General features: G+C 43.2%; 1 protein-coding gene across 5 annotated transcripts in view; it reads right to left on the bottom strand.

The window, feature by feature from the left end:
• The window catches only part of XPO4 (exportin 4), a 125,317-nt gene that overhangs the window by 101,460 nt on the left and 16,696 nt on the right, over positions 1-7,161 (bottom strand). The gene's annotated exons all lie outside the window — the stretch shown is intronic.

The following is a 7,161-nucleotide window of genomic DNA, read 5'->3' as shown; positions in this document are numbered from 1 at the left end:
AGAATGTTGGTGCAATTTTGATGGGGATTGCATTGAATGTGTAGATTGCTTTGGGTAGTAATGACATTTTCACAGTGTTTATTCTTCCGATCCATGAACAGGGAATGTTTTTCCATTTCTTGGTGTCTTCTTCAATCTCTTTCATAGTTTTCTATAATTTTCATCATATAGATCTATTACACCCTTGGTTAGGTTTACTCCTAGGTATTTTATGGTTTCTCGTGCAATCGTGAATGGGATCAGTTTCTTGATTTCTCTTTCCGCTGCTTCATTTTTGGTGTATAAGAATGCAACCGATTTCTGTACATTGATTTTGTACCCTGCAACTTTACTGAATTCATTGATCAGTTCTAGAAGGCTTCTGGTGGAGTCTGCTGGATTTTCCATGTAGACTATCGTGTCATCTGCGAAAAGTGAAAGTTTGACTTCTTCTTTGCCAATTCTGATGCCTTTTGTTTTTTTTTGTTGTTGTCTGATTGCTGCTGATGCTAGGACTTCCAGCACTATGTTAAACAACAATGGTGAGAGTGGACACCCCTGTCGTGTCCCTGATCTCAGGGGGAAAGTTCTCAGTTTTTCCCCATTGAGGATGATATTAGCTGTGGACTTTTCATAAACTGCTTTTATAATGTTTAGGTAAGTTCCTTCTATTCCAACTTTCTCAAGGGTTTTTATTAAGAAAGGGTGCTGTATTTTGTCAAATGCTTTTTCTGCATCTATCGATGGATCATATGATTTTTATCCTTTCTTTTGTTAATGTGATGGATCACATTGATGGATTTGCAAATATTGAACCAGCCCTGTAACCTAGGAATAAATCCCACTTGATCATGATGGATAATTTTTTTAATATGCTGTTGAATTCGATTTGCTGGTATCTTGTTGAGTATTTTTGCGTCTGTATTCATTAAGGATATTGGTCCTTAGTTCTCTTTTTTGCTGGGTCTCTGTCTGGTTTGGGTATCAAGGTGATGCTGGCTTTGTAGAATGAGTTTGGAAGTTTCCCTCCTATTTCTATGTTTTCGAATAGTTTCAGAAGAATGGGTATTAGCTCTGCTTTCAATGTCTGGTAAAATTCCCCTGGGAAGCCATCTGCCCCTGAGCTCTTATTCGTTGGGAGATTTTTGATAATGGATTCAATTTATTCACTGGTTATCAGTCTATTCATGCTTCCTATCTCTTCCCATTTGAATTTTGGTAGTGCATGTGCATTTAGGAATTTGTCCATTTCTTCTGTGTTGTCCAGTTTGTTGGCATATAATTTTTCATGGTAATCTCTAATGATTGCTTATATTTCTAAGGGATTGGTTATAACAGATCCATTTTCATTCATGATTTTGTCTATCTGGGTGTTCTCTTTTTTCTTTCTAAGGAGCCTGGCTAGAGGTTTGTCAATTTTGTTTATTTTTTCAAAGAACCAACTCTTGGTTTCATTGATCTGCTCTGCTCAACTGTTTTTTTGGATTCTGTATTGTTTATTTCTGGCCTGATCTTTATTATTTCTTTTCTTCTGCTGGATTTGGGGTGCTCTTGCTGCTCCCCTTCTGGTTCTATTAGGTGTTCAGTTAGATTTTGAATTTGTGCTTTTTCTAGTTTGTTGAAATAAGCCTGGATTGCAGTATACTTTCCTCTTAGGACTGCCTTTGCTGCGTCCCAGAGATTTTGGATTGTTGTATTTTTGTTTTCATTTGTTTCCATATATTTTTTTTAACTTCTTCTCTAAGTGCCTGATTAGCCCAATAATTCTTTAGTAGGGTGGTTTTTAACCTCTACAGTTTTGGAAGGTTTCCAGTCTTTTTCCTGTGGTTAGTTTCAAGCTTAATAGCATTGTGATCTGAAAGTGTGCATAGTATGATCTGTATTTGTTTATACTTATAGAGGGCTGCTTTATGTCCCAGTATGTGATCTATGTCGGAGAATGTGCCATGTGCGCTCGAAAAGAAGGTGAATTTCCTAACTTCAGGGTGTGGAGTTCCAAATATATCTGTCAATTCCATCTGTTCCAATGTGTCGTTCAGGTCTATTGTTTCTTTAGTGATTTTATGTCTGGTTGATCTATCCATTGTTGTCAGTGGAGTATTAACGTCCCCTGTAAGTAGCACATTCTTATCAATAAGATTGTTTCTGTCTGTGATTAATTGATTTATGTATTTGGGCACTCCCGAATTTGGGGCATGGATGTTCATACTGTCCTTCATCATCTCTTGTAAGCTGCCTTTACTTTAAAGTCCAGTTTGTCTGATATAAGTATGGCTACTCCAGCTTTCTTTTGGCTTCCAGTCGCATGATAGATATTTCTCCATCCCTTTACTTTCAACCTGAAGGTATCTTCAGGTCTAGATGGATTTTTTTTTTTTTTATCCATTCTGATTCCCTGCGTCATTTGGTTGGAGCATTCAGTCTGTTTACATTCAGTGTTATTATTGGAGAACGTGGGTTTAGATTCATTGTGTTCTCTGTAGAATTCATGGTTTTAGTGTTGTCTCTGGCACCTTGTATTCTTTGCAGCTTTCCCCTCATAGAGTCCCTCTTAGGATTTCCTGTAGGACTGGTTTGGTGGTGATGAATTCTCTCACTTTTTATTTGGGAACACCTTTATCTCCCCTTCTATTTTGAATGACAGGCTTGCTAGATAATGGATTCTTGGCTGCATGTTTTTTCTGTTCATCACATTGAAGATTTCCTGCCATTCCTTCCTTGCCTGCCAAGTTTCATTAGATAGGTCTGTATCCACTCTGATAGGTTTCCCTTTGTACGTGAGGGCCCTTTTCTCCCTAGCTGCTTTCAGAATTCTCTCTTTATCTTTATATTTTGCCAGTTTCACTATGATATGTTGTGCTGAAAGTCGATTCAAATTATGTCTTAATTTTAATGTCTCTTGAATTTTAATGTCTATTTCTTTCCCCAGATTTGGGAAATTCTCAGTTATAATTTAGTCTAGTATCCCTTCAGGACCTCTCTCTCTTTCTTCCTCTTCAGGAATTCCTATGATACGGATGTTGTTCTATTTGATTGTATCACTCATGTCTCAAAGTATCCTTTCCTGCTCCTGATTCAATTTCTCTCCTTTTTTTTTTTTCCGGCTTCCTCTTCTTCTGTAACTGTGTCTTCTAATTCATGTATTCTTCTCTCTGCCTCTTCAGTCCTTGAGATGGCTATCTCCATTTTATTGTTCACCTCATTTATAGCCTTTTTTTTTACCTCATCACACCTATTTTCAAAGTCCCTAGTCATTGTCTTAGTTGCTTTTCTGATGCTTTTTTCAGGCCCAGTGATTAATTTTATGACAGGTTTTTAAAATTCTTGTTAGTTATGTTTAGATCTGTTTTGAGCAGTTCTGTGGCTGTGACTTCTTCCTGGAGATTCTTCAGGGGAGTCTTTCGTTTTATCATTTTGGCTAGTTTTCTGTCTCTTGTCAGTTTTAAAAAGCTCGTTGTGCACTGTGCACCTGTTAGTATTGCGCTGTTAAAGGAGGCTTATTGACTGTCCAGGGCCTGTCGTTTCAGGAAATGTTCTTTTAATGGTGTCTCTCAGTTTCTCTTGTTGTGCCTTTGATTATTTTATTTCCCTACTCCACCGATATTTGGGGCTCACCATCATGCATACTTTGGCTTGTTTCTTGGGGTAGCCCTGAATGAAAAACAAACAGACAAACACACAGGGAACAGAAGCATGCAAATGCACGGACAAATCAAACAAACAAATTAAAAGGGAGAAAGGAAGAAAAGAAAAGGGAGAGGAAAGAGAAGAAGAGAAGAAAAAAGTAAAGGGGGGCAGAGACAACAAAGGACAATGCACAGTCTAAAAGTGTCAAGGGGAGAGGTAAGGATGAGATAAGGGAGAATATATCTGGATGGCAAGAGGAAAAAAGAAAAAAAGTGGGAGAAAGGAAAAAGGAAAATGAGTAAAAATTAAAAGAAAACTTAATGTACAAAAGTTAGTAATAATAAAAAATCAGTACAAAACAAACAAAAAAAAAAACCAAGCGGCTCCCCGCAGCGGATAGGCATGGTTTGGTGTACGTTGGTCTGGGGGCTGCTCTTGGAGGCCCCACCATGGTGGTTGTAGAGGATGAATGGCGGCGCCACAAGTTCCGCTGGATCTAAGTGCTGCAGGCCACTCTAATGAGTTTGATCTCCTTGTGCCCCAGCTGAGCCAAGCTGTAATTTCCAGGCCCACCTCGCTTCAAAATCCTAGTCCATGCACATTTATGCTAATGTAAGGACGCAGGTCCGATTTAGTCTTCCCCTGCACTTAAAGGGGAAGGTGCCGGCTTCTCCCGAAAGGGCGCACCTTAAGGAGGGACATTTTTATGTAGGTGTCCTCTTTTCTTGCAGTAGGAGCACCATTTATCATTTGATGGATCAGAGATTTTTTTCTAATTGCTGGCGGTGGTCTTCGGGTTTTGCAGTCAAGGTCAGCAACACTCTAGCTAAATCTCTATTTGCCTTTTTTTCTGCCTTTACTTGTTTTTCCTCATCACTGTCCCTGTTATTGTATACTCTTTCTGCCATCTCTACTAGATCTCGGAGAGTCTTTTCTCCGAGGCGCTCGACTTTTTGTAGTTTTCTCTTAATGTCTGGCGCAGCCTGGTTAATGAAAGCCATTACCACAGTTGACTTATGATCTGCGTGCTCTGGATCGAACTGGTGAACTGTCTAAAGGCTCCCAACACCTGCTCTAGAAAGGCTTTCATCTGCTTCCTGCCTAATATCATATACCCTAGTCAGATTAGTGGGCCTCTTAGCAGCCGCTTTGAGACCTGCCAGTAGAGCCTGGCAATAGACCTTGAGGTGTTCCTTACCTTCTCCTGTGTTATAATCCCAATTGGGGCGGACAAGGGGAAATCTGGCATCAGTGTCAGCAGGGTTTATGGTGGGCACTCCTTTCGGACCAGGAACAAATTTTCGTGCTTCCAGCAGGATCCGTTCTCGCTCCTCAGTTGTAAACAGAACCTGCAACAATTGCTGACAATCATCCCAAGTGGGTTGGTGAGTAAAGAGTACAGTTTCTAACAACCCAATGAGGCCCTTGGGGTTCTCTGAGTAGGGGGGGGTTTGAGATCTCCAATTATAAAGGTCAGAAGAGGCAAAGGGCCAGTAATGAAGAGGCTGGTTTCCTGCCTCGTCTATAGGTCCCATGGCTCTCAAGGGGAACATTGTGGAGTCTGAGGTGGTGCCCCTTCGGCCACGGGTCCCATATGCTGGGCCTCCTTCAACGGAAGGGGATGGAACAGAGGAAGATGGCTGTGGTGGCAATGGGACATTAGGAGCAGGGTCTGATGGAGTTGGAGGGGGTTGGTAAGGTGGAGGGGGAAAGAGGAGATCCTCATCCGCTCCTTCCTGCAAAACCGGGTAGGGAGGTGCTGAGGGTGAGGTCATGGTTTGTCTCGGCTTTTCTTCTTCTGGGTTTAGATTCACCAGAACCTGAGAAGATACTGGAGAGAGAAAGGATTTCACCCAAATGGGTGGGTTAGTGACCAGGTCCTTCCAGACAGCAATGTATGGGATTTGATCTAGATGACCCCCCTTACGTTGGAAAACTCTTCCTTCTATTGCTTCTATGATGGGGAGGTGAAAGGTACCCTCAGGTGGCCATCCCACATTAAAGGTGGGCCACTCAGATTTACAGAGTTTTTCCATCTTTTCCTTTTTGATCTCTATTGCTAGATTGTGGGCTTGAGTTTTAACCTCTTTAAAATGAGTCAGAACTAGATCTAGGGGATTGGAAGTAGATTGTCCCACGGCGCTAGTCCAAATAAAATAAACCAACACAAAAAACAAAACTAAGCCACAGAACACAAGAATTAGTCCTCCTGGCCAGGGGAGGAGAAAACCAAAGTGAGACAATGATCCTTGCGCACTTTCCAAAGAAAAATATGTTGGGTAAAGACCCCACATTCTCATAAGAAAATCCCTAAATGTAGTCACAGCAAAAATCATACTTAGACGCACAGCAAACAGATGCACAGAGAACAGACGCATGCACAGCAAACAAATGCAAGAGAGGTCTCACTGCTGCCACCAGTGGAACCCCTTAGTCAGGGAGGAATTACACTTCTTCACTTCTATCCCGGTGAGAACTTATACCTTGCCTCCCTCCTGAGGAGGACTTACACTCAACCTCTGTCCATGCCTCCCTCCCGAGGAGGACTTACACAAACCAACCACACAGGGAAATACACACACCATGGGGTCACACTGCTGCCACCAGTGGAATCTCCAGAAGTACCACACTATAACCAGGTGCACAGAGAGACAGACACAAGTTGGCTCTATGGCTAAGCCAAGGGCACCCAGCTTTCCCTTGCGCTGCCGATGTACAACCTGTTCCAGAGAGCCACCAGAATCCTGGCAAGAGGAGATTTACTCCAGTCTCCCTCTGTTCCTAATGGGGTCTCGCCGCTGCCACCAGCGAAACCCCCTGCAGGTGAGCCAGCTCTCCGGCCTCCCAGTGGGATCCTAGATCCCACTCACCTAACCTACTATAGGTGAACCAGCTCTCTGGCCTCCTGGTGGGGTCATAGACCCCACTCACCTACTTCTTGGGTGGGTGCAGACGTCTCTTGGCACCCACGGCCCCGAGCTTTCCGTGGCGTGTCCATCTGGCTCCTTTGAGGCTCCACAAACCAAACTGATCAGTCAGACAACAGATGGTCCCAAAGGACCCAGATGGTCCGAAGACCCAGACAGACAGACGCACACAAACAAACACAAAAACAGACAAGAAAACAAAAAAACGAGTGCACTCACCAGCTGGCGAATAGGCCCAACGTGTCGGTGTCCCAGGAGCTCTGGGGGAGGGGGAGGATTTCCCGGCCAACGCACCAAATGTTGTGCCCAAGTTTGCAATATCGCCCCCCAAAAAAGCACCAGAGACTGCTAGGGAGACCGAGTCACGCCTGCAAAAAGCAAAGGGCTTTATTACAGGCTTTTCTCGGGCTCACAGACTCCATTGACCCGCTGGCCACGTGGAGTGAGCCCCGAACAAAGGCAGGGCAGGGCCTTTTATGCGTTTGGGAAGGGGAGTTACAGGAAATGATGACAGGAGTACAGTGATCCAGTCCCTACCCCCCTCATCAATACTGGCAGTTGTGGGAGCCAATCACAATATTTGGAGTATTGACCAGTCAGAGTGGGCCTAGGACCCCCACGTGGGGCA

Source organism: Suricata suricatta, chromosome 4 (assembly GCF_006229205.1).
Source record: "Suricata suricatta isolate VVHF042 chromosome 4, meerkat_22Aug2017_6uvM2_HiC, whole genome shotgun sequence".
Taxonomy (NCBI): domain Eukaryota; kingdom Metazoa; phylum Chordata; class Mammalia; order Carnivora; family Herpestidae; genus Suricata; species Suricata suricatta.
The sequence above is the reverse complement of the archived record's forward strand: the minus strand, read 5'-3'. Positions and strand labels throughout refer to the sequence as shown.